Genomic DNA, 20,995 nt, shown 5'->3' with positions numbered 1-20,995 from the left:
TGAGTTTTTCCAGGTATTTTTATTTTTGTTTTGGATTTCCAGCTTCCGCAGTTTGTTTGCTTTTATCTGAGGAAGAGGGAATCTTTCTTCATGCTAATATTAGTGTAATTTTCATTTAAAAAAGCTGTTGAATTTTGAAGCCAACTATTTCCCTGCTCATGTTTTATTGGTAATTAGAAATGGCAAATACTAAGCTCTTATACTTGTGAGACTAATCCTGATTGTTAACAAGGAGAGAGAAAGAGAGAGAGAGAGAAAGAGAGAGAGTAAGAAAGCAAGGGAAAAAGAAGCCCTGTCAGAATGAGAAAAATTTGAGGCAGAATTTTAATTTGGGGAAAAGGAATAAGCTAAATTTTGTAAGTAAAAGAAGAATCTTTGAGGGAAACATATGGAAAGGGAAGGTAGAAGTGGGGCAAGGTATGGGGGAGGAAGAAGGTAAACTTGCTGAAAGCAAACTGGCCTCCAGTCGTCCATCTTAGGGGTAAGTAGGGTTGATGGAGAGTAAAGGCTGTGGTGAGTAACAATGGGCCAGAGGAAAGGAGAAGATACAGTAAAAATTATGTTAATTTGGGAAACTGATAAATGGGAAAGGTAGGAGGTTGGAGTTGGAGTTGTTCCACATTTCAGACTGAGAAGTTGGAAGGTACAAGAAGAGTGCCACGGCATCACCACTTGTGAGAGCATAAAGTTACAGTATGACAAGCTACAAAGGTAGATTTCATTCTCAATATGGTCATAGGAATTGATGATTGAACAAATTGGCCGTGAATATGTGTCAAAGCTAGGACAACAAAAAATAAGATTTTGTAATGCGCACAGATGTATGATTGTGTATGTGGGATCTTTTGTTCATCACAAAACAGTACATATGCCAGCTGACAATGCCCACATTTCAAAAGTAATTCATTGTTCTGGGAAATGCTTTGAGACATCCTGAGGGTCGGAGGGGCACCCTAGAAATACATATTCATCTATTCTTCCCTCTGTTATGGAGAGGGATGAGAGAGAGAACTGAACCCTTGTACCCTTTCCCTCAATGTCTATAATCTGTGTGTTTTTGGAAAGTGTTAGGAAATAGAGATAGTTTAAATAAGTTATATTGGTATTTGTGGTGTTACAAATGAGTTTTTAAGCTTTAACATTTAAGTTTGATTTGTATTTCTGTGTCTGTATGCTAAGAAAAGGTCAAGTTGAATTTTAGTTTCACTTTAAAAGGTGCCTGCATTTCTAATGAGAGTTTACGACTGTAAGAGGTTAAGCAAACACAAGAGCAGAAAAACTGGGCAGTTGCCAAGCAACAGAGGTCCAAAGAGGCTGGTCCCTCCCACAGACATACACAGAAGAAACTAGAAACAGCAGTTCTTGGGTCCAGTTTTTAAAAACAGCTGCCAAGCAGAAGCAACTTTGAAGAGGCAGAAAGCAAGTCCCAAGCTAAAGTTAGTTGAAAGTAGCTGCCAGAGAGAGACTAGGACAAAAGGGACAGATAGCAAGTCTCAAGCTAAAGAAGAAAGTCCCCAAGAATCCAGGGGAGTGGTGCAGGAGAAAGTCCCAAGCAGACCTTCTAGTCAAAGGAAGGGCAGGAGCCTGGAGAAGATCCTGTTAAGTGAGGTTAAGAGTGATGAGGGGAAGAGAAAGGCTGCAAGCTCCAAGCTTCAGGAAGCAGAGTCAAAGCAATATAAAGGCTGGTGAGAAGTCAGAAGGTCCAAAGAGGCAACTGAGGGTTTGTAACTCTTTGCTATGGACATGTGATGTACTGTTGGCAACTGAGTCGGTGAGAGAAAGTGCGTGGAAGAAAGCTTGAATGCATGTGGTGACCCAGGGAAAAGGAACATCAGAAGGAGAGTTTGAAACCCTGGAGGTGAACCCTTACAGAAGGCATCTGAGAGAAAGCGTCAGTTTGGGAGAAGATTCCAAGGTGAGTTCTCAGAGAGTGGAAATTGGAATCCCCCGAGTGAAAGACGGAGTTCAGTGAGACTGGTTGGTTCACGGTGCAACCAACATCTGGGGAAGTTAAGGAGAGATCCATAGCATCTGTCTGGGGTGGCAACTGTCATTTGGTTTCAGAGTGTGGTGTGTCTGACCACAGGTTGCAAATTGGTTTACATGGACTGTACTTACCATGAACATTAGAATATAAGATAGCTTTTGTCACTTGTGTTATCCTTACAAATCTGTATATATCTGTAAAGGTATAGTTACGGGTGAAGGAGCATTGTAATATTATTCATTTTTCTTGTTTAAGAAATATATTATGCTTTTGTTAAAAGTTCATTAGCTGACTCCTGTGACTCTGTTCAGTAGCCCCTCTCCACGTATCTAAACAAAAAATAAAAGTTAGGATCTATCAAGCTGGGTTCCACCCTGGAATCAGGCTTGTCCAGGGGTAGTCTCAGCTGGGATCATAACAAAAGGAAGGATTATAGGTTTTTTAGCCTCCACCAACCCCCACCACTGCACCCCCCAACTCCAATTTAAAAAACAGCAGCAAGTTTTGTGGGTTTAAATAAAGAGTATTTATTCACACATTCAATCCATAGAGGTCTAAACGCTGACTCATGTACACATGAGAAAGATACAGCTGAAGACAATATTGTACCTTTACAAGTTGTAAGCAAAAGAATAGCTCATAGTTCAGGTGTTTGGCTCATTGTAGGAAAAGTAGTCATTGCGGGCCCAGTGAAGGTGGCGTTTTCACTTCGGAAAGATAGTTTAGGTGATTTTAATAACTGGAGTTGTATCTCAGGGACTATTGCAGGATTCCCTTGAAGATATGGATGTTCAGCAGCTCGCAAAGTTAGTCACTTGTGGCTTCTTCTTACCAGGAGATCAAATTTCTTTACAGATGGGCTTGGAATAGGGATCAGGCTGGGAAATCTTTTAAATGCCTCTAGGTTTAAAGAGGCATGGGACTGTTTTTTCTGACATAGATGTTCTGCAGCTGCTGGTCTGTGTGCATTTGCTGGGTGAAATTTTACTGCCCTGTCACAGAGGGGACAGGGCCATAAAATGCAGCAAGCCATTCAGAAGTCCACTGACTTTGGCGGGACCGTAAAATCCCGCCAATGAATATTCTACCCACTGAGTTTCTCTCTGGGTCTTGAAATAAATGCAGTTTGTTAACTGAAGCCCAGTTTGATCACATAACCAATTTCTACTGGCCACACAGATGACCTGGAAGTCCAAAACCACGGCGACACAATAGAGACAATGGATGAGTTCTTCACACTTACTTAGGATGAATTTGTTTCTTTCCAGCTCCTACTGTTAGGGTTCAAACTTAGAGACATTGACCCAGATGTTTTCTCTCGGGTTGGGTGCACGGAGAGGGGAGAATTCCCAGGTTTGCAAACCTGGCCTTTAAAATTGGCTGCCCAGACATTGGATTTCTGGTCCAGGAGTGAGGGGTGGTGGTCTGGATTAAAAGTTAGGGCAGGTGACCTCAGAAGAAGTGATGCAGCTTCGGGGTGCGAAAGCAGGCAAGGCGGAAGCCCTGCCTCGGGGCTCTGGGGCTACATCCAAAAATTTTTTAAAAGAGAAACATCCCTCCAGTCCTCACCCCTCACCCCCTCACTGCCATACATTCCCCATGCCCCATCCACGCCAGCCCGTGTTACCTCATGCCCCCCCACCCATCTCTATGGCCCCTCATGCCCCCCTACCTAGGTATACCCCCCACCCACTCCCCATGGCCCCTCATTCAACCTGTGATAAGGTATGCCCCCAAAAAATCCTATGGCCCCTTATTCCACCCATGCCAAGGTATAAAATCTGCACAATCCCTATGAACTGTCACACCCTCCATGCCAAACTATGTCCCTCCACCCACCCTAATGGCCCTTTATTCCCCTTATGCCCCTATGCTCAGTGCCCCATAGCCCTTAATAGCCATGCCAACTTAGTGCCAACTCATACCAGCCATGCCCCACAGGTCCTTTTGACAGCTTCTTTTGACAGATCTTCTTGACATTTTTGACCGTTGATTTTGACAGGTTTCTTGAGAGTTTCAATGAGCTTGACAGAATTCAGTGTATGCACTTTTATGCACATTCATACCTACTTTTTTACAATTCCAAAGGGTACCTTATTAGTGACATGGAAAAATATCGGTTGATAAGGAAGAGCCAGCATGGATTTCTAAAGGGGAAATCGTGTTTAACTAACTTGCTGGGGTTTTTTGAAGAGGTAACAGAAAAGGTTGATGAGGGTAATGCTGTTGATGTGGTGTACATGGACTTTCAAAAGGCTTTTGATGTGGTGCCACACAACAGGCTTGTGAGAAAAGTTATTGCTCATGGAATAAAAGGGGCAGTAGCAACATGGGGCAAGACTTTCCTGTCGGCGAGTAGGGGGCGGGGCCCACTCACCAACGCGTAAAAGGACGTGCGGTGACGTCGGACAGAACTCCAGATGTCACCGCGCCCCATTTAAATTTTCAGGCAGGCGGGGGCTCAGCAAAATCAGCTGTGCACCCGCTGACCTGTCAATGGCCAATTGAGGCCATTGACAGAGTCATTTAAGTAATTAATGGACCTGCCCGTCCGACCTTAATGTTGGCGGGCAGACCAGGAGCCCTGGTGGGCAATAGAGAAAGCATGAAACCTCATCCACGGGCGGGATGAGGTTTCGTGTAGGTTTTAAAACATCTAATTAAAGTTTTTTAATAAGCTATGGACATGTCCCAACTCATGTGACAGTGTCACATGAGGGGACATGGCAAGGATTTTTTTTTTTTATTTTTAATAATTTGTACAGGAGAGCCAATCTCCCTGAGGCAGTATTTAGCCTCAGGGAGATGAATACGCTCTTTCAGTGCACATGCACGAAAGAGCGCACTCTCGGGTTTAGGGATGTCCTCCCCCACCCCCCGGCTGCAAAGGGAGCACATACGTCATGTAAAATGGCAGTGCGCCCCCAATCAGAGGCAGCGATCAGAGGCACACCTCCACGTGCCCACACTTCAACTTCCCCCCCGACAGGGGGATATCCTGCCCATGGTTGCAAAATTGGCTGAAAAATAGGAAGCAGAGAGGTCAATAGATGTTTTCTGGGCTGCAGCAATGTTTGGAGTTCCCCAGGGGTTGGTATTGGGATACTTGCTTTTCCTGATATATATTAATGATCTAGATCTTGGTGTGCAGGGGACAATTTCAAAGTTTGTGGATGATATGAAGCTTGGGAGTGTTGTGAACTGTGAGGACGGTGTGGAACTTCAAGAGGACATAGGCAAGTTAGTGGAATGGGCAGATAGGCGGCAGATGACATTCAATGCAGAGAAGTGTGAGGTGTTTTGGTAGGAAGACCATAGACAGACAATCTAAAATAAGGGTTGCAATTTTGAAAGGGGTGCAGGAGCAGAAAGATTTGGGTATATGTGTGCATTGACCTTTGAAGGTGGCAGGACAGGTGGAGAGAGCAGTTAATAAAACATATGGTAACCTGGGCTTTATTGATAGGGGCATAGAGTACAAGAACAGGGAGGTTATGCTGAATTAAATAAGAAACTCGTTAGACCTCAGCTGGAATATTTTGTATAGTTCTGGGCACCATATTATAGGAAGGATGTGAACACATTGGAGAGAGTGCAGGAGAGATTTACAAGAATGGTTCCAGGGATGAGAAACTTCAGTTATGAGGATAGATTGGAGAGGTTGGGACCCTTCTCCTTGAAGAGAGAAGGCGGCTAAGAGAAGATTTGACAGAGATGTTCAAAATCATGAGGGGGCTGGACAGATAGGGAGAAGCTATTCCCACTTGTAAAAGGATCAAGGGCACAGGTTTAAAGTGATTTGCAAAAGAGGCAAGTGTGACATGAGAAAAAGCTTTTTCACACAATGAGTGATTTGGGTCTGGAATGCACAGCCTGGAAGTGTGGAGGAGGCAGATTCAGTTGAGACATTCAAGAGGACATTAGATGATTATTTGAATAGAAACAATGTGCAAGGGTACAGGGGAAAAGGCAGGGCAATGGTACTAGGTCATAATGTTCATTTGGAGAGTCGGTGCAGACACGATGGGCCAAATGGCCTCTTTCTGTGCCGCTAAAATTCTGTGATTCTGTGATACCCCAAAGGGCATATTAACTCCTCCAAAGATGCCCTGGGACCAAACCCAAAGGGATACCTTACCTATTACAAAGGGTAGCCTAGCTAAGCAAACAAATCCATGGGGTAGAATTTCACGGCACCGTTTCAGCGGGGGTGGGGTTGTAGAATGCGGTGAGCCATTATAAACCCCACTGACTTCAGCGGGAATGTAAAATCCCGTTGCTGTAAAATTCTGCCCATGAAGTTCAGAACTGCTCTTACCAGGTTTCATATGCACATTTCAGGTTTCAGACTGCAAGGCTACCAAAATCCCACTTCAGCAGAGGCAGATTTAAATAGCCAGCTGACTCCATAAAACATGCATGCGCCAAATGTGCCTGCCCCAATTCCCACACCTGCAAAAATGGGAAGTGTCGTGTTCAGGGGTGGGCCTTGCGATTTTCAGGCAGTTCTGCTACTTTTGCCACATTGGAGATGTTCTTCATCATGGCAAAAATCTGGGCCATGGAGATGGGACTTGTGTTTTTGGTAAATCCACAAACAATAGCAAGTGTCAATTCCACGGATAGTGTTCATTCTAGTACGTCCATTCAAAGGGGAGCACTCCATCCATAGGCATTCAGGTAGGGACTTCCTGGAAACTAGAGGTAGTCCGTGCAGAAATTGCAGAAGTCACCCCAATAAAAGACAGTTCCAGAAAACTCTATACTGAATGCGGTCCATGTTTCAAGTTATGAACAGGACATGCCTTCACTGGGCATGACACTTTCTATGAACTGGATTGTCACTTTATGTAGCAATGTCATGTTACTTAGGCATCCGACAGGAACACTCGTTACTGTAATGAGCTTGCAGAATCACAGAATGCACCCCCACCTCTTTTACTTTGTATAAGGTGACAGGAAATCAAGAGAAATTTCACTCGATTACTGAAGTCATACTCCTGGAGTAATTTTTAAAAACACAAAGCTTTGCTACCTCTTCGAATAAAACTAATCCTTGATTGGCAGCTGCAATATCAATGTTATATTTATATGGTTTTATCTGACTAATATGCCACCTCTACTCGATGAGCTCAGATGAACTGAAGTGCTGAGAATATACAGTTTTTATGTACCTTGTTGACCCTTTAAAAGGGACTTAGACAATGAAAATGTGCCTCCCTCAGTTACTTATCAAATTAAAGTGACAGTTTGCTGGACCACAGCTAGCAGCTAGATGTAATCCCATCTGTTTGTGTTACCAAGCACTTTATCTTAAATTGATTGCTTCCAGGACAAAGCAAACTATCCTTTGAATGGTTTTTATTTAACTTTGCAATCAAAATGTATTGTTATATGAATAGTAATTTATCTCCTGGGAGCGTGTAAAAGCCCATGGAGTTGTCTGGTGGCTCTACATATATTTCACCTCAATCACTTTTCTGAAAGAAAATTTAAAGTGACCAACCACATCTCACTAAGAAGCGCATGGTACAACAACAACAATTACTCATATTTGTATAGTGCCTTTAGCATAGTAAAATATCCCAAGAGAATTAGCAACAAATTTTGACACCAAACAAAAAAGAAGTATTAAGGCAAGTCAGTCAAAGATGTACATTTTAAGGAGCATCTTAAAGAAAGAGATGGAGAGCTAGTGAGGGAATTCCAGAGCTTAGGGCCAAGGCAGCTGAAGGCACAGCCCCCAATAGCTGAGTAAAGAAAATCAGATGTGTACAAGAGGCGGAATTAGAAGAAAGGAGAGGTCCCGGAAGGTTGTAGGGCCAGAGGAGATTATAAAGGTACGGAGGGGTGAGGCCACTGAGAGATTTGAATGTATGAATTAGGAACAGGTCATTCAGCCCCTCAAGCCTGCTCTACCATTTGATAAGCTCATGGCTGATCTGATTGTGGCCTTAAGTCTACTTTCCTGCCTACCCGCAATTCCTATTGACTCCCTTGTCAAACAAGAATCTATCTAACTCAGCCTTAAGAATATTCATTGCTCTCTGGGGAAGAGAATTCCACAGATTAACGACCCTCTGAGAGAAAAAAATTCTCCTCAGCTCCACCTTGTCTCTCCCAAAAGTGGAAGCTTCCTCTCAGAATCCACTCTGTTAAGTCCCTCATAATCTGATATGTTTCAATAAGACCAACTCTCAACTCCAATGGATACAAGCCCAATCTACCCATTCTTTTCTCATAAGAAGAAAAGGATGAGAATTTTAAAATTGGGGCATTATGCGACTGGGCGCAGGATTGCTGTGGTCATGTTACTTGGGTTAATGATTCCGAGTCCGGGATTAATGATTCATAGAAGGTGAGGACATAACTGTGCAATGGTGGAGATTGTGGCATTGTGGTGATGTCACTGGGCTTATAGTCTAGCCCAATGCTATGGGGGCATGGGTTCAAATCCCACCATAGCAGATGGTGTAATTTAATGGTGGCCATGAAACTATCATCAATCGTTGTAAAAAAAAAGTCCTGCAACACAAAATAGGCAGAACAAAAACAAAAACAGAATTACCTGGAAAAACTCAGCAGGTCTGGCAGCATCGGCGGAGAAGAAAAGAGTTGACGTTTCGAGTCCTCATGACCCTTCGACTGAACTTGAGTTCGAGTCCAAGAAAGAGTTGAAATAGTTGAAGTTAGGCAGCCCCATTTTCCACCATGGTAAAGAGAACCAGACACGTTGTTAACAGAGGTTATCGCTATCAGCTTTTTTTTGCATTATTGCTTTTGAATAATTTCACCCCATCCCTGTGAGTTCAAATCCCAGCATGGCACTTTGAGAATGTGAATTCAGATTTTTTTTTAATATGGAAATGAAATCTGATACCAGTAAAAGCGGCCATGAAGCTGCCAGATTGTTGTAAAAGGTTAAAAGCAAAAAACTGCGGATGCTGCCAGACATGCTGAGTTTTGCCAGGTATTTTTGTTTTTGTGTTGTAAAAGGTTAGCTGGCTCACTGACGTCCTTTAGGCTATTCCTAACTGGTCTGTCCAATATGTGGCTCTGGCCCCATATGATGCAGTTGACTGTTAACTACCTTCTAAGGTGGCCTCGCATGTGTCATGCAGCTAGGGATGGACAGTAAATGCCAGCCTTGTCAGCACAAGAACAAATCTTAAAGATTGAGAGGTGGTGGGGTGGGTTAGAACTCTCACATACCTCCCACTGTGACACCATTTCTCCAGATTTTGTCTGCTCCTCTGCCAGTGTTACAGCAAGTGATGGGGAAAACCTCTGCAGAATTATTTTTGTTTTGGGTCTCAGATTAATTTTTGCACTAATTCCCAGAGTGTATTAGTGTCACTCTGTATCAGTAATTTGTCTATTACAGCTGGCAGAATGGGCTTAAGGCTGTCTCCCTTCTGAGTGCATCGAACAGCAGCACATTTGGAAGCTGAGTGCGTAACACTCCCGACGCTTCACATGAGTGAATTAATAAGACTGCCCAGTCATGGAGTGTGCAGAGCTTTGCTGTCAAATGATGAGAAGAAATGGACAACAATAAAACATTGGAAGTCATTAATAGGACTGTGGGGATGTTTCTGCACCATCAGAAAATAAAGCATGGACTCAAGCTTTTTCTGAGCTAATTTTGAAAAATTATATAATGATACTCAACAAATTGCTTACTTATATAACCACATCATTTCTGTGCACTTATTAATTTATGTAAATTTAGAAAGCGTGGATAAAAAAGGTATTTATCCGTAGCTGGTGAGGAAAAGGTAATTTATTCAAGTACTTAATGCCTATTTTAGTATTTTATCTGTGATCAATACCATGGGGTATTCTTTTTCCAATACATGGCTAAAAGGTCCTGGACACTAATTAAAGTAAACTTCTTTTTAGATCCCCTCAGCTATCATGTACACTTCTCCCCATCTTCCACACCCCAGCAACCTTTCTCAACCCTGATCCACTATGACTAAATACTGAGGAAGGTTCACCAGTCTTTATCTGGAGAACATCTAATAAACCTCTGATGTTACACTTCAAAGTATTTAGAAAAGCCATTCATTCGTTGCTGGTTTTCTGAGCTCAGTAACCTCCCTTTCTTGAAAGGGTGGAACCTCGGAATTACCAACCTATTAGATTGTAATTATCAACAGATGTCCTTACGTAAGCTACTTCCCAATAAGGAGCAACTGGCGGTGGCCTTAAAGCAATAGGCCAGGTTAAGCAAAGCTCCATCCGCTAGCATCATATGTTGGAATTGGGCGACAGAATCCAGACTACCCATGAGCTATGTCATTAGAAAGCAAAGTGAAACCTTGTGTCGCTCCTCCATTGTCACATTTGAATTCTGCCTCTATCTGGACTCCAGCTGGCCGATCAGACCCAGGGAGAAGGTAAGTTCAGCATCAGATCTGGAGATCTGTGAAGAGTGGATATTCAATGGAAACAAACTAGGCCAGGCAATTTCTTGTGGCGAATGCTGGGGACTCCTCCCCTGCATGCCCCTCCCAATTCTTCATTCCCTGTCCCCCATCCCCACTTTCCTCGGTCCTCTCCTGCAAAGCCCCATCAAATCTAAGTCCGTGAAGAGAAAATACAGCCTAATATCTCAATAATGAAATGTTTGGAAAAACAACGATAAAGAAAAATTACTCATGCAAAATGTTGGAAATATACACCAAGTCTACTAGCTTCTTTTCCCAAATGTTGATGTGACTGCTTGTCTCTAACTTCTCCCATGTTCTGACAAAAGGTCATTGACCTGTAATGCTAACTCTATTTCTCTCTTCACAGGTTCTGCCAGACCTGCTAGGTTTTTCCAGCATTTTCTGTTTTTATTCCCAATTTCCAGCATCCGCGGTGTTTTGCTTTTATCCAATCTCTGTAGTAATTGTTTCTGTTTTGCTCTTATTTTCTGTTTTATTTCAGTCTACAGCATTTACAGTTTCTATTTCCTTTTTACACATACAAAACACATATTGCAAATGCCTCAAAACATTGGTGACATTCCAGCAAACAAACTGTTGGCTGCAGCACAGTGGATCAAGATCAGTATTTTCACGGGTCCCTTAAACCTGAGAGTATTTGGTCTGAACACTTCTGTGCAACAAACACTTACCGGATTCTCTGGCCACTTTCAGTCAACCAATGGAAAATCTGCCCCATTTATCAAGAATTCATTTAGAAGCTTAATAAATGAAAAGACAGCAAAATCTTTTTAATGCCTCTCTGCAGGTGCCATCATTTATCAAGGAAGGAAGACAATGATGTAGAGGATCTGAAATGACTATTGCAGTCAGTCAGGCCCTCAACTAAGTTCAATAAATACCATACAGTACATTAGCTTTCATAGCCTTCACTCATTTGTGGTGCCAAATATATATGCAGCTCCCTCTACCTAAATCTTTCTCTAACAGAATGTGAATGGCCTGACTTTTCTGTATGAGTCACCACATTGGGATCTTTCAATTTTCACTCAACTACCTCTAGAGGTTAGAGAGAGTTTTTTCTTGTTGAAAATGTAAACTGTAGTTACTCACCCCTCTCTTAGGAGATGAATTAAATTGGAAAAGTCTTGTATAGCAATGCACATAGTGTCATTCAAAGATGGTTGATCTCCGAAGTAGCACATCCAATGCATAAAACACATCCAAGGTATCTGAAGAAGAGTCAGACTCGAAATGTTAACTCCGGCTGGGATTTTGCATGCTAGCTGGTGTCAGGCGTGTTCGGTGGCGTGAGCGGGCAATATTGTGCAATTGGTTTAACAACAGTGTGAAACCAGTTTGCAATCGTCTGCTCACTCCGCCAATGGCAGTCTGCGATACCCGCTATCAGACGTTGGGAACCTCATTGTAATACATCAGCATAAGGCCAGCCCACCAGACTCATCCCCCTCCACTGGATCGTCCGCACATGGTGGCGGGAAAACACACCAACTTGTTTCATAACAGCACATAAGCAACATGTACCTGGCGAGCTGCACTTTGTTCGAGAATTCAAGCTTTGTTTGCCTAACTTGTTTCAGTCAGCAGTCACAGTCATCAGCGCCCGCTTCACAGGCAGCACTACAACACTTTTAGGGGGACTCATGATTGATCTTGCCCAGTTTTGAGGTGAAAATGGCCAAACTGGGAGGCCTGACATTGGCTCAGAATTGAGCTTTCAGCTTCATCTAAATAATCTAGGTTTGTTGCCAATGCCTGTTGCACCTCCAAAGGAGGATTGCCCTGCTGCCTGAATAATATTCACCCACCTCTGGCAGTAGCCAGAAGAAAGGGTTGGCCAAGAGTGAGAGAGAAGGGCAAAGGCCTGATCATTACCACCGGCAGCTATGAAGAGCACTGCTCTTCCACCCAGTGTGGTAATGGCTTTGAGGGAAGATGGTGGGAATGTAGTTTTGTAAATAATTTACCAGTTTTGAGATTATATTTAGGGGCAGATGCAGAGTGAAGGGTTAATGGTTATGTTAATGAGATAATTATGTTAATGACGATGTAAGCATGGCATCAGGATCAGAAGATCAAGAGGGTCAAGAGAACAAGACAGAGAATTGACTTACCTTGAAGTATTGCAAATAGTATAAATAAATAGTTTCAAGAGAAACTATTTATCGACTGTCCCAAGTCACTCATAGACTAAGTGAAACCTCATCGAAGTAAAGATTTATCCAAATGGGTAACAAAGACCAGGATTTTTAGGACCCGCCCATCATGTGAAACTCCCACCCGAAGTCAATGGACCTTTGGCCAGTCCGTCAAATTTTCCTTCCCACCCGTGACCGGGAAATCCCAGCCAAAGAGTTAACTGGTGTTGGGAAGGTGATGACTTGTGAGAATGAACACGTCAGGCATCCAGTAGGAGAGCTTTGAGGGTGTGGGGGGTGGGGGGGGACGCAGTTGGAGGAAGGAGGTCATGTGATGAATGCATCCAGTCAGAATTTGGCAACACTAGCCGCATGAAGTATTTTTTTTAAAATGACTAAAACTCACCTTCTCAGTGTTTTACATCCAGGCCAGTTAGATGTTTAACTTCTAGGAACACCACTTTCCAAGAAGTCCTAAAGCAGGTGTCAGTCCTGAGGGGCCTAATGCCTATTTTAAGTGGCCACCAGCATTGCCAGAAAATTTGTCCAGCCTAATTTGGTCCTCAGAATTGAGCCTCGTGAGAAAGCGCAGACCAAGTGTGCCAAGGATCAAATTTTTACCCCTGTATGGCCACAAAGCAAAGACTTGTCAGTAACTCAAAGAGCCATTTATCTGTCAAGTTAGATCTGCATCTTCCTGCATCAGTGAGACGTGCTTTAATTTCAAGACAGCCATACAATACATTTTTGGTATATTTTTTGTATTACAGTGTTGGGTGAAATCTCATGTTTAGTGTCTCAGCAAAAATTACAAACCCGAGTCTAAGACTAATTATGAGCAATGCCATGGGAGGCCTATTAGTCATAATAAGTTTCACCACAGATAACATTCAGTTCAGTTACAGATGTTCTAGCTAATTTCATTCAAAAATCAGCTGCCTATAGCCTAACTTGCACCAGGTCCCATTCACTCAACACTCCGATGCTCACTGACCTACTTGGACTCCCAGTCCAACAGTGCCTCCATTTTAGATTCTCATCCTTGTATTCAAGTTCCTTCATGGTCTCTTCCTACTCTATCTCTGTAGCCTGTTCCAGCCCTACAACCCTCCAAGATGTCTGCACTCCTCCAGTCCCAGATTTTAATCGCTCCACCATTGGCAGCTTTGCTTTCAGCTGCCAAAGCCCCAATCCCACGTTAAACCCCTCCCCCTCTCTACTTCGCTGTCTTCCTTTAAAGCGTTCCTGAAAGCCTACCTCTTTGACTAAGCTTTTGGTCACCTGTCCCAATAACATTTTATGTCTCTCAGTGGCAAATTTTGTCTGATAATTCTCCTCGAAACGGCTTAGTACATTTTTAGTGTGCTAAGGCTTTGTTTGCCTGTTAGTTGCGGCTTGGTTGGTAGAGCTCTTACCTCTGAGCTAGAAAGCTGTCGATTCAAGTCCCACTGCAGGAACTTGAGCACAAAATTTATTCCTTAACCAACATCACTAAAGCAGATGATCTGGGATTTTATCACATTGCTGTTTAATATACCTTGTTTTATGCAAAATGACTACACTGTTTCCTATATTACAATAGTGAATACTTCACTTCATTGGCTATAAAACAGTTAGGGACATCCTGAAGTCATGAAAGGCTCTCTATAAATGCAAGTTTTTCTATGTGAGCACAACTAGTTGTTATCATGTTCTGATGGGTTTGAGATACCGTGGTTGATTTGATAGAGAGGCTTCTATCTGTGAAGTAATTATTGGGTTCACAGCAGTATAGTTGCTTATAAGAAGCATATGATGATCATGTGACTGTAATTAAATACTGAAAATATTTAATTCGGTATGTATTTTGTTTAGTATGTTCATCAGAGGAAAGCAACACAGAGAAAGGGAACTAGACTGCTATCTGAAAAGGAAGAATGTGCAGGGTTACGGACAGAAGGCGGAAGAATGGCACTAAGTGAATTGCTCATTTGGCGAGCCAGTGCAGACACAATGGGCCAAATGGCCTCCTTCTGTGTTATAACAATTCTATGATTCTGTGAAACGTTTTAGGGCCATTACTGAGTTGACAGCTCTGTCATGTATTTACAAAGATCTTGCTCTTCTGCAGTTAAACTTTGCAATGTCATGCTACATCACCTAGTTATTGAGACTGATATGACTTTTCGAGAGTAGGCATTGTGTGCCCCCTATAGGGACTCACATCTTGCAATATTTCCTGCCTTTATTTGGTGACAGTTTTAAAGCTGCTATCCAGATTAGCATAGATCATATTTAATAGTCATGTTTGTCAGCTGAGCTCTATTGTCAGTTATTATGAATTATAATATTAGACTTCTCTGAGATGCTAGAGTTACATAACCACTAAATGTAGGTCAATGCTCAGATTTATCTTCTGTTTCTGAAACTAGTCTGCGGGTTGTGTCTCTCCATGTCATCTCTTTATTTTGATTTCTATACCACGAGGCATTTAAATTTTAATAAGTGCTTTTTACAGATTGAATAATGAAAAAGGGTTAATGTTCTACAAACTCCATGGTAATGGGATCTGTGTTTTTTCAGCATAATTGCCCAATTTCAAACAGATATTATGGGTATGAACAAAATGTTTGAGATGCTTCTAAATGTTTAATCTGCCACAATTTAGTGAGCCTCCATTGCAGAGGCATCATGTTTAGGACCATATTTCATAGCCTGAATTCCTGCTGCCCTGGTCTCTGGGCAAATGGAAGAGGGCAGAGGTCACAACGCCTCGCATGCACAGCAGACAGCTAAATGAGAAGTGGATAGGAAAAACAAGAAACAATGTCAATGCTGGGTGTCTGGATTAAAGAAAAGAAAATTCTGAGAGAAAAGGATTTTGGAAAGGGAAATAAAAGGTTATCTATCCAGTGCCCATCCCTAGTCAATGCCTGAAAAGGAGAAAACTTGGTACAAGCAGGACTGAAACAGCTTAATATACAAAGTGCTTTGTATAAAACAAAGCGTGAATGACTTGACTGAATGCTTGACTAAATATTTCACACCTCCTTCTTTCTGAAGCATAAAGATATCAGAAAGGTCACGGAGTTCATTTAACTACGGGGCTTTTGTGAATAAAAGCAGATAGTAACTCTTAATTTACCTTTTGCATAATAATTGGTATTAACATTCTGCTACCACCGTCATGGCACCTGGGACTATGCCATTGCCACATTCTGATTTAATACTGAGGATTGTTATAATGAACCTAGGTGTACAGGAGGTGGTATTTGAACTGATCTGCATTTCAGATCAGACAGCACAGAGAAAATCAACCATCCATAATTCATTATATGTTTCCTACTGGGTCTAGAGACCGCAGCGATCCTAGCAACAGAGACATGGCAACAGGATTCTGTTTGACCAATCAAAGCATCCAACTGCTGGATCGTAGCTGGCCAATCACAAGAGGTGAGTGAGTCAGAAGGACGTGGCTGCTGGCAGAACTGAATCCTGACCTATTCCCGCTGATCATGGGGTTAAGGCCGAATCAATTTGATATTTGGATAGTTCTCAGAGAAGCAGAGGACTGAAATGAAAAGAAGCAGCGACAATCAGTTTTCCCTGAATCCTTTAAAATAAATTTATATCAGGAATAATCTTGCTGTGAATCTGTGTCATATTTGGCTTAAAAACTTGACCACATTTAGGTGAAAACTGTGGAGCTCCGTGTGAGATGCTAAACCAGGCCTGCCTTCCCTGTTGGTTCAAGTTGAAGGTTCCGTAGCAGTTTGTCCTACACCATGAGCCACGTACATAGGAACAGGAATAAGCCATTTAGCCCCTTGAGCCTGTTCCACCATCTAATTAAAGCATGGCTGATTTGTACCTCAATATCATATATGTATCTTTCTTCCTTGATCCCCTGAAACCCGTACCAAACAAAATCTCAGTCTTGAAAATTTCAATTGACCCAGCAACCACAACCATTTGAGTGAAGCAGCTCCAGATTTCCACTATCCTTTGTGTGAAAAAAGCGCTTCCATATTTCGCTCCTAAATGGCCGAGCTCTTATTTTCAGATGTTCTGAACAGCCCCACAAGAGAAAATAGTTTTGCGATATCTATCCTGTTGAATCCCCTTATCATTGTAAAGATCTCGATTATAAGGGGTATGGGGGTTATGGCAGGAAATTGGAGTTAAGGCACAATCAGGTCAGCCATGATCTTGTTGAGTGGCGGTGCAGGCTCGAAGGGCCAAATGACCTGCTCTTGCTCCTATTTCTGGTGTTCTTATGCTTTTCAAGACTGAGACCATAGATTTTGTGGGATGTCCAGAGGCTCTATATAAATGTAAGTTCTTTCTTTCCTTCTTTTCACTATTTAAAAACAGTGTTGCAGCCTTGGTGTCCTGGACACAAAAGCTCGCCCTCAACCTAAATTATCAAATACAGAACAATGGGCCATTCATCTCAAAGATGGTTCTGGGATGTTGTGTGACAGCCCTGTTTGCTTTCACAGCTACAGTCATTCTAAGTGAAGCACTTTGAGTTGTCACTGAGGGATGTGAAAAAGGCACTAAATAAACGGAAGCTTTTCTATCTCATTAATGTACCCGGGAGTTGGAGAGGCAGCAGGCCTGCAAGGAAGCAGCCCAGAGTGGGAGGATATAAATTGGGACTGAGGCGTGAGGCCTACATTTACCTGGGAGTCGGAGAAGCACACCAGTCAGCTGCTCGGAACTGGCCCACATTGAGTTCGAAAGAAGAGTGAGAAAGAGCAGTGACATCACAGAAAATAAGCAATTTGATTGGTTGGGGAAGAAGCTAGCTGTCTGGTGAGCATCTTGTCAGTATCTGGTAACTAGTTCGGGTCTATTCTATTCCTAAGGTTAAAATAATACAGGAACTGGTGGTAAAGTTAATAAAATACATTAAAAAAAAGAAAATAAATGATTGAATAATATAAATAAATAGATAATTCAAACATATTAAGGATGACGGACAGGTGATGTATCACGATTGCAATATGTCAGTGGGTAGCAGACAGATGGGAACTCCCCACCACCTAGAAGTTCCCCTCCAAGCCATCCTGACTTGGAAATATATCATCATTCCTTCACCGTTCCTAACAGCACTGTGGGTGCAGGAGTTCAAGAAGGCAGCTCACCACCATCTTCTCAAGGGCAATTAGGGATGGGCAATAAATGCTGGCCCAGCCAGAGATGCCCACACCCCGTAAATGTATTTTAAAAAAAGGATAGTGAGGGGGATTGACACTGTTCCCTGCAGCAAAGAGCGAGAGTCCAGAAGGCTGTGTTGCCTGCCTGGTGCCAGGGCTCAGGACCTCTGCTTGGAGCTGGAGAGGAACTTACAGTGGGGGGGAGGAGGATCCAATCATCATGGTCCGTGTAGGTACCAATGATATAAGCAGGACAAGGAAGATGTTTCTGCATAGTCAGTATGAGAGCTGGGCTCCAAATTAAGAAGCAGATCCTCAAAGGTAATAATCTCTGGTTTATTACCTGAGCCACGTGTAAATTGGCATAGGGCAAATAAAATTAGAGAAATGAATGCATGGCTCAAAGATTAGAATGGGACAAGTAGGTTCCAGTTCGTGGGGAACTGGCACTTGTACTGGGGAAAGTGGGGGCTGTACCATTGGGATGGTCTATACCTGAACAGTACTGGGAACAGTGTTCTAGTGAGCTGCATAACTAGGGAATTAGAGAGCATTTTAAACTAAATAGTGGGGGCAAGGGGTCAAATTTGAGAAGATGTGGTAAATCAAAGAGCAGAAACATGGCAAGAGAGAAAGGTACTAATATGGGAAATGATAAATAGACCGTGGCAAGAAGGGGTAGAGAGTACAAATCCAAGAGTAAATCAGCAGTCAAAGCTAGATGTTACAAAAATAATTAAAGGACAAAACTAAAGGCTCTGTATCTGAATGCATGTAGCATTGGAAACAAAGCAGATGAACAGATAGCGCAACTAGAAATAAGTAAGTATGATTTGATAGCCATTAGAAATGACAGGATGACATAGATTAACACCTGAATATTGAAGGGTACATGACATTTCAGAAGAACAGGAAGCTAGGAAAAGGTGGAGGGGTGGCTCTGTTAATTAATTATGATATTAGCACATTAGTGAGGGATGATCTAAATCCAGGAAACCAGGATTTAGAAGCAGTTTGGGTAGAGATGAGAAATGAGAAAAGCAAAAAGGCACTTGTGGGAGTGGTGCACATGCCCCCTAACAGTAACCACACAGTAGGACAGAGTATAAAGAAAGAGATAATGGGAGCTTGTTGGAAAGGTACAGCGATAATTATGAGGGATTTTAATCTACATATAGAATGGAAAAATCAGATGGGCAAAAATTGTCTAGATGAAGAGTTCATACAATGTTTCCAGGATAGTTTCTTAGAACAAGATGTTCTGGAGCCTACCAGAGAGCAGGCTACACTAGACCTGGTATTATGCAATAAGATAGGATTAATTGATGACTTCAGACTGAAGACGACCATAATATGATTGAATTTTACACTCAGTGTGAAGGAGAGAAGTGGCAGACATTTAAAGGGATATTTCAGATTACACAGGATAGCTACATTCCAACGAGAAAGAAAAATTCCAAGGAGAGGACCCAACATCTGTGGTTAACTAAAAAAGTTAAAGGTAGTACCAAGCTTAAAGAAAAATAATATTATTATGCAAAGTTTGATGGCAGGCCAGAAGATTAGACAGATTATAAAAAAAACAGATTGATAAGGAGGAAAAAATTAAGTACAAGGGAAAGCTAGCCAGAAATACAAGGAAAGATATTAAGAGTTTCTATAGATATTTAAAAAAGAAAAGTTAACAAAATGAGCATTGATCCTATAGAAAGTGAGCCTGGGGAATTAATAATGGAAATAGGGAGATGGCAGATGAACTGAACAGGTTCTTTGCATCGGTCTTCACTGTAGAGGATGTAAATGGCTTCCCAGAAATAGCTGTAAATCAGGAAATGGAAAAGAGGGAGGAGTTCAAGAAAATTGCAATCACCAGGGAAGTGGTAATGAGAATAGTATTGGAGCTGCGGGCTGACAAGTCGACAAGTCCTCGGGTCTGATGGACTTAATCCTAGGGTCTTGAAAGAAGTGGCTGGTGAGATAGTTGATGTTTTAGTTTTAATTTTCCAAAATTCCCTGGATTTAGGGAAGGTCCCATTAGATTGGAAAATAGCAAAAAGTAATTGCTTTATTCAAAAAAGGAGGATATTCAAAGAAAGCAGAAAACTACAGGCCAGTTAGCCTGACCTCTATCATAGGGAAAATGTTAGAAGCTATTATTAAAGACATTATAGCAGGGCACTTAGAAAATTCAATGCAATCAGACAGAGCCAACTTGGTTTTGGAGTGGGAAATCATGCTTAACCAACTTATTGAAGTTCTTTGAAGAAGTTACATGCGCTGTGGATAAAGGGGAACTGGTAGATGTATTTAGATTTGCAAAAGATATTTGATAAGGTGCCACATCAAAAGTCATTGTGGAATATAAAAGCTCATGGTGTAGGGGTAACATATTGGCATGGGTAGAAGATTGGCTAGCTAACAGGAAACAAAGAATAGGCATAAACTAATCATTTCCTGGTTGGCAGGATGTTACGAGTGGCGTACCACAGGGATCAGTGCTGGGGCCTCAACTTTTTACAATTTATATAAATGACTTAGATGAAGGGACTGAAGGTACAGTTGCTAAATTTGCTGATGACACAAAGATAAGTAGGAAAGTAAGTTGTGAAGAGGATGTAAGGAGGCCACAAAGGGATGTAGATAGGTTTAGTGAGTGTGCAAGATCTGGCAAATGGAGCATAGTGTAGGAAAATGTGAAATTGTCACTTTTGGCAGGATAAATAAAAAAGAAGCATACTATCTAAATAACCATTTGGTAGTACAGAATTTAAGTATTGCTGAGAAAAAGAGACATGTCAAAGCTTTTCATCTTGCACTCATCAGGACACTGCATGAATAAAAGGAACAAACAATTTATACTGTATGAGAAAAGAGTGCTGATTGATTGGCAAGTGGACTCTGAGACGTTGCCATGGAGAATGCACCAACTGATGGTGGCTGACAGTAGTCGTCACTAACAGGATGCTGCCATCAAGCCGAAAAGAAGATCCGCCTATCACACAAATGAATAATGTGGTGCATGAATTTCAGTGCCAGTGTGATGCCAGGTATGTGAGCCATACATCCCAAAGACTGGCAGATCGTGTCAAGCAGCATGCCCTCACGCTGTTTGCAATGAGCAAGGTACAGACCATATCCAACCAGCCCGTGCTTGCAAAACTCAAAACACAGTGTCCAACATTAGAAGTGATTCCACGATTGGACAACATTTGCTAAATAATCTTCAATGTGCTAAGAATTACACTGACAACCAATTTCAGATTGTCAGTTGGG

Source organism: Carcharodon carcharias, chromosome 3 (assembly GCF_017639515.1).
Source record: "Carcharodon carcharias isolate sCarCar2 chromosome 3, sCarCar2.pri, whole genome shotgun sequence".
Lineage (NCBI taxonomy): Eukaryota > Metazoa > Chordata > Chondrichthyes > Lamniformes > Lamnidae > Carcharodon > Carcharodon carcharias.
Note: the sequence above shows the minus strand (reverse complement) of the source record.